We start from the raw sequence: 12,584 nt of genomic DNA on the forward strand, positions 1-12,584 counted from the left end.
AGGTCTGCCATCTAAAAGTTTACACACTGTACTTCACCTTCTTGGTCAGGCGCAGAGCCAAGGGGAAGGAGCTATAGGGTCACCCAACCCGCTAAAGAACAGTTTACTACTCTGAAGAGCCATAGAAACTGGTACACCTGCCTAATATCGTGTAGGGTCCCCGAGAGCATGCACAAATGCCACAACACGACGTGGCATGGACTCGACTAATGTCTGAAGTAGTGCTGGAGGCAAATGACACCATGAATCCTGCAGTGATGTCCATAAATCCGTAAGGGTACGAGGGGGTGGAGATCTCTTCTGAACAGGACGTTGCAAGGCATCCCAGATATGCTCAATAATGATCGTGTCTGGGGAGTTTGGTGGCCAGCGGAGGTGTTTAAACTCCGAAGAGTGTTCCTGGAGCCACTCTGTAGCAATTCTGGACGTGTTGGGTGTCACATTGTCTTGCTGGAATTGCTCAAGTCCGTCGGAAAGCAAGATGGACATGAATGGATGCAGGTCATCAGACAGGATGCTTACGTGTGTGTCACCTGTCAGAGTCGTATCTAGACGTATCAGGGGTCCCATATCACTGCGGCTGCACACGCCTCACACCGTTACAGAGCCTCCTCCAGCTTGAACAGTCCCCTGATGACATGACGGGTCCATGGATTCATGAGTTCGTCCATCCGCTCGATAAAATTTGAAACGAGACTCGTCCGACCAAGGAACATGTTTCCAGTCATCAACAGTCCAATGTCGGTGTTAATGGAAATGAGCGTTTGCCGTCATTGGCTGGGAGGCCTTTTAAGGGGCAGGTCCGGCCGCCTTGGTGCAGGTCTTATTACATTCGACGCCACATTGGGCGACCTGCGCGCCGGATGGGGATGAAATGATGATGAAGACAACACAACACCCAGTCCCTGAGCGGAGAAAATCTCCGACCCAGCCGGGAATCGAACCCGGGCCCGTAGGACGGCAATCCGTCACGCTGACCACCACTTCTTTTTGTTCGTTGCATTTGTTCGGTGCGGATGTCCCTGGACAGCCGTTCAAGTTCAGTGTTGAGCCATTGACTCAGTTTTTTTTTATTACAGAGGGCAACTAACGCTCTGACCGAACACGCTGACTTACCGTGCCGGCGCGACTCAGCTATCGGGGCGGAATGTCGGTGTTGATGGGCACAGGCGAGGCGTAAGCGAGGCGTAAAGGTTTGTGTAGTGCAGCCATCAAGGGTATACGAGTGGGCCTTCGACTCGGAAAGCCCATATCGATGATGTTTCGTTGAATGGTTCGCACACTGACACTTGTTGATGGCCCAGCACTGAAATCTGCAGCAATTTCTGTCACGTTGAACGTGAACTGAGATGAAAAACATCATAGGATAGTGATATGCGCACATACAGATAGCGGTAGTATCGCGTACACAAGGTATAAAAGGGCAGTGCATTGGCGGAACTGTCATTTCCGGGCCGCCGGCGGCACCTCCACCGACCGGCCGATTCGTGCGGGGGTACCGCAGGGGTCGGTTCTCGGCCCCCTGCTGTACACCTTGTACACCGCTGACGCACCGCGGGTGGCGCGCGTGGAGTTGGCTCTTTATGCCGACGACACTGCGCTGTTCACCCGCAGCATGAACGTGGCCGCGATGTGCCGCCGACTCCAACTAGCGTGCGACGTCCTGGGGGCGTGGTCCACCAAGTGGCGCCTCAAATTTAACGCCGCCAAGAGCGAGGCGGTCGTCTTCACTCGGAGACGGCTACCTCCTGCCCTGCCGCCTGTCTCGATCTCGGGAGGCCCCATCCCGTGGTCACCAACCGGCAAATACCTCGGTGTGACGCTGGACAGGCATCTCACCTGGCTGCCGCACATCCGAGACATCAGGGGGCGGGCGATTGGGCGTCTCCGGGCGCTCTACCCGCTGCTGAACCCCGCGTCCATCCTCCCCCGTCGGCACGGCCTGACCGTGTACTTGGCCCTCGTCCGGCCGGTACTCGAGTACGCCGCCGTGGTGTGGGGGTACGCCGCTCCATCGCACGTTGTGATGCTCCAGCGTGTCCAGAATCGGGCGCTGCGACTCGCTCTCCACAAGCCGACTCGTTACTCCACGAGGCTCCTTCATGAGGAAGCTGGCGTCCCGTTGTTGCGGCATCGCTTCAGGCAGTCCGCCAGAGTGTTCTATGCCTCTGCAGAACACTCTGGCAGTCGTCTTATACGCGGACTGGGACACCAAGTCCACCGCAGGCCGACCACGCGTTGGCCTGATCTGCTGCGGGAGTAGTTTCTTCCGCAGCCCCTCTGCCGCTTTTGACGCAGCGCCCGCCCCCATGCGGCCGCTCACATAGGCCCATCATAACCGTGAGGCCAAACACTAGTTCTTGAGGTCCACACAGGAACAGCAGCTTCGCTGCTTAGCCTGTCTCACTCCTGGTAGATGAAACCAGAGATCTGTAGTGTGCAGTGCAATGCAGTGGAACTGTCATTTGTTCTCAGGTGATTCCCTTGAAAAGGTTAGCTACGTGATTATGCCCACACAATGGGAACTAACAGACTTTGAACGCCAAATGGTAGTTGGAGCTAGACGCATGAGAGATTCCATTTCGGAAATTGTTAGGGAATTCAGTATTCTGAGATACACGATGTCAAGTGTGTGCCGAGAATAGCAAATTTCAGGCATTACCTCTCACCACGGACAACACTGTCGGCGACGGTTTTCACATAACGACTGAGGGCAGCGTTTTCTTTTTTTTTTTTTTTTTTTTTTGCGTTGAGTTGTCAGTCCTAACAGACAAGCAGCACTGCGCGAAATAACTGCAGAAATCAGTATGAGAAGTCACAACGAACGTATTCGTTAGAACAGTACGGCTAAATTTGGCGTTAATGGACAATGGCAGCAGACGACCGACGCGAGTGCCTGTGCTAACAGCACAATGTCGCCTGCAGCGCTTCTAGTGGCTTCGTGACCTTATCTATTGGACCCTAGATGACTGTGGCCTGGTCAGATGAGTCCCGATTTCAGTTGGTAGGTGCTGATGGTAGGGTTCGAGTGTGGCGCAGACCCCACACAGCTACACACCAATGTTGTCAACAAGACACTGTACAAGCTTGTTGTAGCTCCATAATTGTGTGGACTGTATTTACATGGAATGGACTGTGTCCTTTGGTCCAACTGAACCGAGCATTGACTGGAAATAGTTGCCTCTGGCTACATGGAGACCATTTGCAGCCGTTCATGGACTTCATCCCCCAAATAATGATGTAATTTCATGTTATTATTCGCGATTGGTTTGTAGAACGTTTTGGTCAATTCAAGCGAATGATTTGGCCACCCAGATCGCCCAAAATGAATCCCACCGAACATTTAAGGGACATACTCGAGAGATGCGGTCGTTCACAGAATCCTGCACCGGCAACACTTTCGTAATTGTGGACTATAGAGGCAGCATGGCTCAATATTTCTAGAGAGGACTTCCAACGATTTGTTGAGTCCATGCGATGTAGAATTGCAGTACTATGACGGACAAAAGGAGGTCCGACACAATATTAAGAGGTATCCTATGACTTTTGTCAGCTCAGTGTAATGCCAGCCACATAAAGGCACCCATTCACAGGCAGGCCGTACCTACCGTTGGTAGAGCACTTGCAGAGGTCCCGAGTTCGAGTCTCGGTCCGGCACACAGTTTTAATCTGCCAGCAAGTTTCATATCAGCGCACATTCCGCTGCAGAGTGAAAATCTGATTCTGGAGACCGTACCTGTTGCCAAAAGCAAATCCGGCGTCCTTCGTGAGTCCACAGGTCAGGCAAACCACAGGAAGTTGACCAAGGCAAGACAGAAAGGGAAAGTCCCTCAACTAATAAGAAACTAACTTATCTTTCTCGAATGTAGATGGAAATGGCCAAAAGAAATAGCATTCCTCTCATTTAGACACTCACATAGTCGTAGTATGCTGACCTGTAATTGTAGTGGTAAATCAAACACTGATAGTGGTGAATGCATATTTGCTTCAAATGGTTCAAATGAATCTGAGCACTATGGGACTTAACATCTCAGGTCATCAGTCCCCTAGAACTTAGAACTACTTAAACCTAACTAATCTAAGGACATCACACACATCCCTGCCCGAGGCAGGATTCGAACCTGCGACCATAGTGGTCGCGCGGTTCCAGACTGAAGCGCCTAGAACCGCTCGGCCACTCCCGCCGGCCAATTTAAGTTGTTCGTAATTGTAACACCTAGATATTTAGTTGAATTTACGGCTTTTAGATTTGACTGATTTATCGTGTAACCGAAGTTTAACGAGTTCCTTTTAGCACTCATGTGGATGACCTCACACTTTTCGTTATTTAGGGTCAACTGCCACTTTTCGCACCATTCCGATATTTCTTCTAAATCGTTTTCCAGTTTGTTTTGATCTTCTGATGACTTTATTAGTCGATAAACGACAGCATCATCTGCAAACGACCGAAGACGGTTGCTTAGATTGTCTCCCAAATCGTTTATATAGACAAGGAACAGCAAAGGGCCTATAACACTACCTTTGGGAACGCCAGAAATCACTTCTGTTTTACTGGATTACTTTCCGTCAATTACTACGAACTGTGACCTCTCTGACAGGAAATCAGAAATCCAGTGCCACAAGCTCCTCTGGTGGTGGTGGTGGTTAGTGTTTAACGTCCCGTCGACAACTAGGTCATTAGAGACGGAGCGCAAGCTCGCTCCTCTTCTCCCCAATTCTATTCAATACCTCCTCATTAGTTATGTGATCTACCCATCTAATTTTCAGCATTCTTCTGTAGCACCACATTTCGAAAGCTTCAATTCTCTTCTTGTCTAAACTATTTATCGTCCACGTTTCACTTCCATACATGTCTACACTCCATACAAATACTTTCAGAAATGACTTCCTGACACTTAAATCTATACTCGATGTTAACAAATTTCTCTTCTTCAGAAACGCTTTCCTTGCCATTGCCAGTCTACATTTTATATCCTCTCTACTCCGGCCATCATTCCATAAGCACGCAATTTCACTATGAACCTCTTGTGTGGTACAGTGTCAAAAGCCTTCCGGAAATCCAGAAATACGGAATCGATCTGAAATCCCTTGTCAATAGCACTCAACACTTAATGTGAATAAAGAGCTAGTTGTGTTTCACAGGAACGATGTTTTCTGATACCATGTTGACTGTGTGTCAATAGACCGTTCTCTTCGAGGTAATTCATAATGTTCGAACACAATGTATGTTCTAAAAACCTGCTGCATATCGACGTGAACGATATGGGCCTGTAATTTAGTGGATTACTCCTACTACCTTTCTTGAATATTGATGTGACCTGTGCAAATTTCCAATCTTTGGGTGCGGATCTTTCGTCGAGCGAATGGTTGTATATGATTGTTAAGTATGGATCTAATGCATCAGCGTACTCCGAAAGGAACATAATTGGTATACAGTCTGGACCAGTGTTTTTATTAAGTGATTTAAGTTGCTTCACTACTCCGAGGATATTTACTTCTACGTTACTCAACGTTGGCAGCTGTTCTCTATTTGAAGTAAGTAACTTTGAACGTGGTGTTAGGGCGGCGCACGAGGGATGAGACACAGCATCTCCGAGGTAGCGATGAAGTGGGGATTTTCCCGTACGACCATTTCGTGAGTGTACCGTGAATATAAGGAATCCGGTAAAACAACAGATCTCCGACGTCGCTGCGGCTGGAAATGGATCTTCCAGGAACGGGACCAACGACGACTGAAGAGAATCGTTCAATGTGATAGAAGTGCAACCCTTCCGCAAACTGCTGCAGATTTCAATGCTGGGCCATCAACAAGTGTCAGTGTGCGAACCATTCTACGAAACATCATTGATATGGGCTTTCGAAGCCGAAGGCCCACTCGTGTATCCTTGATGACTGAACGACAAAAACCTTTACGCCTCGCCTGGGTCCTTCGACACAGACATTGGACTGTTGTTGACTGGAAACATGTTGCCTGGTCGGACGAGTCTCGTTTCATATTGTATCGAGAGGAAGAGCGTGTGCGGGTGTGGAGACAACCTCATGAATCCATGGACCCTGCACGTCAGCAGGGGACTATTCAAGCTGGTAGAGTCTCTGTAATGGTGTGGGGTGTGTGTAGTTGGAGTGATATGGGACTCCTGATACGTCTAGATACGACCTTTTTTTTTCGGTATTGTTCGTTACGTTTGGTCTGGGCGGACGTCACATGACATCCATTCAAGAACGAGACCTGAAAGATTAACAGAAAAAAAAAAAAACAAGAAATACAAACCAAAAGGAAAGCAAGACTCTGGAAGACTGAGGAAAAGTTGCGAACTGTAGCAGCCAATAAAGAGACTAAAACAGAAAGTGAAGAAGAAGACTCTTCATAGTTGAATACTTAATCATAGATTTATGGTTCCATGATAATTTAGAGCCCAAGCTTACACCAAGACGTTTAATGGACATGCAGTCAGTGTCAAAGTTATATAAGCTACCAAATAAGGTTATACTTTCAGTTTCATCTTCATTTGAAGCTAATTAGTTATCTTTGACCTGGTACTGGATACTGCTAGATCGTTTTCTCCCTTTTCCGTTATGTTCTCTTAACTCATTTTCAGCAATAGTAAGAGTGATATCGTCGGCATAAAGAACATAGTGGCATGGTAGAGGACTAGGCAAGCCATTCACATATTTTATAAACAAGAAAAGTCTCAACACAGAACTTTGGAACTCACCTGCTGAAATATTTAGTAATCGAGAACTATTTTTGTTAAGGTTTACCTGTTAGATACAGTACTATAAGCTGACGCTCCATATGTTGAATGCCTTACTAGAATTGTAAGACTGTTGTAGGCTACCGCAGACTGTCACAAGTAAGCGCAGAGACCGGTAGATTTCCTGGTAACTGTGGTCAGTTAAGGTCGCACCTGTACTACCCGTGCGACAGATGTGTTGCATATCTATCTGGCGTTACCTCATAACGACCCCTTTCTTTACATAAGCGATCTGTCACTAGATTCCCCTAAAAACCGGAAGCTGTGTACCGCCTAGAAAATGAGTGAGTATATACTGTATAAAGGACCGCCTAACGCACAGAACATTTTTATTCTACGTAGTTATCCTCATATCTGTTACTTAAAAGTAATCAGCATTTATAGCAAAGTTGAAACCGTCAATATTTAATTTACGTTTTATTCTAAAATTGATTATTTGTAACGTGAAACAAAGGGATGTTGTAGTAAAAATACTGAAAACAATACAGATTTATCAAACAGCGCTAGAAAACTAAATTTCCTCAGCAAAAAGGTAAAGTGCCTGGCAGAGGGTTCATCGAACCACCTTCGCAATAATTCTCTATTTCACTCTCGAATCGCGCGCGGAAAAAAGAACACCTACATCTTTCTGTGCGAGCTCTGATTCCATTATTATATAATTATGATCGTTTCTCCCTATGTAGGTCGGATCAAGGAAATACTTTCGCATTCGAAGGAGAAAGATGATGTTTGAAATTTCGTAAGAATATCCTCTCGCAATGAGAAACGCCTTGGTATAATGCTGCCCACCCCAAATCTTGTATCATGTCCATGACACCTTCTACCCTACTTTTCGATAGTATAAAACGTGCTTCCCTTCTCGAAACTTTCTCGGTGTACTCCATTAATCCTATCTAGTCTTTAGATTTGTGTAACCGATGTTTAACGAATTCCTCTTTTAGCACTCATGTGGATGAACTGAAACTTTTCATTAGCAGGGTCAGTTGCCAATTATATCACCATACAGATATTGCAATTGGTTTTGATCTTCTGACGACTTTAGTAGACGATAAAGGACAGCATCATCTGCAAACAACCTAAGAGGGCTGCTCAGATTGTCTCCTAAATATTTTATGTAGCTAAGGAACAACAGGGGGCCTATAATACTACCTTGAGAAAGCCAGAAATCACTTCTGTTTTACACGATGACTTTCCGTCAATTACTAAGAACTGTGATCTCTCTGACAGGAAGTCACGAATCCAATCGCATAAGTGAGACGATATTCCATAAGGACGTAATTTGATTACAAGCCACTTGTGAGGCACGGTGTCAAAAGCCTTCTGGAAATCTAGAAGTGCCGAGTCAATTTGCAATCCTTTCTCGACAGTACTCAACACTTCGTGTGAATAAAGAACTAGTTGTATTTCACATGAACGATGTGTTCCAAATCCGTGTTGACTTTGGGTCAATAGACCGTTCTCTTCGAGATAATTGTTAATGTTCGAACATAATATATCTTCCAAAGTCCTGCTGCATATCGGCGTTAATGGGTTAGGTTAGTGTTGTTTAACGTCCCGTCGACAACGAGGTCATTAGAGACGGAGCGCAAGCTCGGGTTAGGGAAGGATGGGGAAGGAAATCGGCCGTGCCCTTTCAAAGGAACCATCCCGGCATTTGCCTGAAACGATTTAGGGAAATCACGGAAAACCTAAATCAGGATGGCTGGAGACGGGATTGAACCGTCGTCCTCCCGAATGCGAGTCCAGTGTGCTAACCACTGCGCCACCTCGCTCGGTCGGCGTTAATGATATGGGCTCATAATTTAATGGATTACGCCTATTGCCTTTCTTGAATACTGGCGTGACCTGTGCAGCTTTCCAGTTTTTGGGTGTGCATCTTTCGTTTTACATGATTGTTAAATATGGAACTATTGCGTCATCATACTCCGAAAGAACCTAATTTGTATGCTATATGAACAGGAAGATTTGCGTTTATTATGTTGCTTCACTACTCCGAGGATATCTGCTTGTAAGTTACTCATGTTGTCAGATGTTCTAGATTCTAATCCTGGAATATTTACTTCATATTCTTTGCTGAAGGAATTTCGGAAGGATGTGTTTGGTAACTCCGCTTTAGCAGCATTGTCATCGACAGTATTTCCATTGCTATCGAGCAGAGAAGGCATTGACTGTGTCTTGCCGCTAGCATACTTTACGTACGGCCAGAATCTTTTTGGATTTTCTAACAGGTGTCGAGACGTAGTTTCGTTGTGGAAACTATTATAAGCAACTCGCATTGAAGTCTGCGCTAAATTTCGAGCTCCTGTAAAAAATCGGCAATCTTGAGTGTTTTCCTTTCGTTTAAATTAGGCTTGCTTTTTTTTCTAATAAAATGCAATTTATTTTCTGTAATGCACACAATGGACTACACTGAATGATGTGCGGTTCTAATTGTGCGCAAAACAAACAACGAAACAAAGGAAAAGACCAAAGGTAAGTCATGAGCTTCCAGTTTCTCTCGTATACATGCATTTATGTTTCTTTCCCTATCAATGCTACCGGTAATCCTAAGTCATTTATGTAGTATACCACAACTACCGAATTGTAGTTTTGGAAGAGCGCAACTCTACGCCTTAGCATTTCAGCACGTATTAGAATTTGATGACACACAGACTGAAATGTCTGCTCAGGTCCGACACATCGCCATCAACAGACAGTTGCTGATCTCGAAAGAACTTCATCTCGTTCGTTGCGGGACCTGTCTTGCTTGAAGTGTAACAAATTAGAGAAATAAGTTTGTCAGTTATTGATATTTTTTCTGAAATTTTGGCGCTGTAAGCAGATGCGAATAGGGAGAGTCATTTGTTCCCAGGATCTGTTTGTAAATGGAACTAGTCTGGTGAGGCATGAATAGTGCAGTTGGTTTGCGGCGTTGGGCGAGGAACACAAGAACAGAATCCACGAGTGAGCCGTCTTCTTTTAGGACCGCGCGGGTCGTTTTCTTTGTCAGCGATCGCGGCAGCACAGTACGGAGGTCGGGCAAAAAAATGCAACGCGTGTGCGTGTGTGGCAGCCGGCGGCTGAGCGGGGGGTGGGGGGCCTAAATTTACCTCCGCCGGCTGCGGCGGCGGCGGCGGCGGTGGTGGCGCCCCTGTTGACTGTTGGCCGCCAGTGGGGCCCTCGCCGCGCCGAGGAACAGCAACAGCAACAGCAGCAGCAGCGTCAGCAGCAGCAGCAGCAGCCGGGCACAGCGCCTCCCGGGCAGCGCCGCGCGCGGCTATTTTCGGCCGGACCGCCGCACGCATCGCCTTACGCACAGGTATGTCCGCGTGCACGCACCGCAGCGGACTCGCCTGGCATCTTCGGCTGTCGGCCGCTGATCGGCACTGCGTCCACCGGCAGCGTGTGCTCTCTACTTCTGTGAGAATACCGAACACTACGGTCGAGAACTGTTACTGTACTGATCGACTTATGCCTTTGCTGGCACGAGTGTCTTGTGTCATTAGGAGTCACCGCCGCACCTACAGTTAACCTCAGCAGTGCGTAACAGGCTCTAAATAAATTTTCACGTGGATCACAGCTTAGTGAAAGCCTTCCGATTTGACACCAATTAGTAGGTTGGGTGTCAATGTCGCTGTTTATTCATTCAAGAAGCTTGTCACGATGTCTCGCGATGCAGGGTGTTCTTCTTCCAGAGCTTTTAATCATATAAAATGTACAGTATTTGACAGAATTCGAACTCAGCATCCCTCTATCGGTTGACAGTGGTACCAACGACTACCGTAACTTCCGCAGTGGCCCGAATATAAGCCGCAACATTAATCTTTGAGGGGGGGGGGGGGGGAGGATGAAGAGAAAAACTAAATATAGGACAATTTATGTCGCATTAACCACTTAGAAAACTACTCACAATATGGTCACTGTTAACCGCATTTTTTATTTTCTATGTAAGTTACGTAGAAATACCGATCTACACCGATATCACAGTTAATTTGAGCACCGCATATTTGTTTCAGCACAGTCACTATTTTCGTCACGCTGACTTTGTCCTTGCTACTACCATGCAGGGCATTGGACACAAAGCACTGCTTGAACAATACGTTTTGAAAGCTTCTCTATTCGACGTTCTCTTCGCATAAGGAACAACTGCTAGTTTAAAGTTTGCATCGTAGCAGCGCCTAGTCCCGATGTCTTGCCGATTTTCTTTCGACTTTACTGATCGTTGGTGAAAACTAAATTTCACTCATTAGTTAAAGAAAAGCTGTGCCTGTTCTGTCGCGTAAAACATGGAAATTGTGAGCACAATAGTAGTCACTATCTAAATCAGTTGCAATTAAAGTGCCTATTATAGTAATTGCAGTTTCCACCGTAGAATAATAAAAAATTTCGATGTACAAAAAATAAGTTTTTAATATAAAATAAAATCGCTTAAAGACGAACACCAGCCAGCCAGCAGTAGTTACACCAGTGCCAAGTTAACGTTAGTGCAGTTTTCAGAATTGAACAATGATAAGAGAGCGAAGTACAAAGATAAGTTCGGTATATAAATAAAAAAGTAAAAAGTTACGACCCAGGGTTCGAACCTGGCCGGTTCTAGAGGAGAATTGACATTCACAGCAACTTATAATTGAAAACTGGGCAACGGCGTCTTTTACAAAGATAAGTTCTTAATTCAAAGTAAAAACACAAACAGACGTCCCAGTTTTCGAACCGAGCCGATACTATGGGAGGACAAGATCCACACAACTTATAGGTGGTAAAGCTGGATATCGGCGTCTTTTAAGTAGTTCGCGAGCGAACAACACGTACATAAATCAAAACGGTGAAGTAAAGCAGTTACATTTGCACGAAGGGACAGCCCCCAGCGACCAGTTTTTTGTACAAGACCTGCGCGCCCGAGTACTCGGTACACGCCAGTTTGACGTGGTTCAGATCCGATACCGCCGTTGTGTGCTGATCTCACTGTCCAGAAGCGATGATTTTCAACCGGTATAGGTGGGCGGGGTAACCCTAGTTTCCCAGCTTCATGCGGATGAGAGAGGTGACGTGACGTCTACTAAGCTTCACCGAGCTAAACCATGGCCGATAAGAGACGTTCAGTTCGATGACCGCCCTTCTACTGCTGGAATGCATGCCCCGTTCACAATTCCAGTCGTGGTAACCAGCTCGCTTGGCCTCCGAGTTGAAATTCATGTACGGGATTAGTGTTGGGCGAAACTGTCCTTCCGTAAAGCTCCCCTTTGCGAGGCGGTCAACTGTTTCATTATGGAGTTGCCACCTCATGCTTAATGATTAATGTACAAATAGCGCTGCTGTGGCGCCATTTCGGAACAGAGAACGAGTGCTACAGTTGAAGTTCCTATGATGCGAAAATACATCGGTATTTGTAGGGTCGTGCAGCTAAGCCGCACCCTAATTTCTCCATGTCCAAATTTTGGAGAAAAAGTGAGACTTATGTTCGGTGCGATACGGTATTTACCTTCTGGAAATGAAGGTTTCTGTGACTTTTCAGACTTATTATAATCCACCACTTAGTAATCACTAGCAGACGGCTGTCTTTAATTAACACGAAGCGTTTTGGGAGCACGGAAACATCCTAAGTGCTTTGTTCTTGACTTACATTAGTCAACGAGTTCAAAAATCACCTTCGTCCTTTTACATAGACTGAAGATGGGCATTTTGAAAGTCTGTGAGGCATACACACACGCATACAACACCGTGTCAATACCACACCATTCGAATGTTTGAATATAGTGTAATATTCACACGTTGACATCCAAAGTAGCAAACATCGTCGACCTGTACAGAAGGACGCAAGTGACACTGTAAATTGTGAGGCACAAATGTAAG

The 12,584-nt window shown here is 46.2% G+C and overlaps 1 protein-coding gene across 4 annotated transcripts in view; it reads left to right on the forward strand.

Annotated features, from left to right (window-relative positions):
• LOC126262268 (uncharacterized) overlaps positions 1-12,584 on the forward strand; it is a 508,717-nt gene that overhangs the window by 328,417 nt on the left and 167,716 nt on the right. The window contains exon 1 of one of the 4 annotated variants that reach the window (XM_049958776.1): positions 9,912-10,053. The exons of the other annotated variants lie outside the window; for them this stretch is intronic. The gene's annotated coding sequence lies outside the window, so the exon portion shown is untranslated. Of the gene's footprint in view, positions 1-9,911; positions 10,054-12,584 lie in introns of those variants that run through there. 4 annotated transcript variants of the gene reach the window in all.

This window comes from Schistocerca nitens, chromosome 6 (assembly GCF_023898315.1).
Source record: "Schistocerca nitens isolate TAMUIC-IGC-003100 chromosome 6, iqSchNite1.1, whole genome shotgun sequence".
NCBI classification, from domain to species: Eukaryota; Metazoa; Arthropoda; class Insecta; order Orthoptera; family Acrididae; genus Schistocerca; species Schistocerca nitens.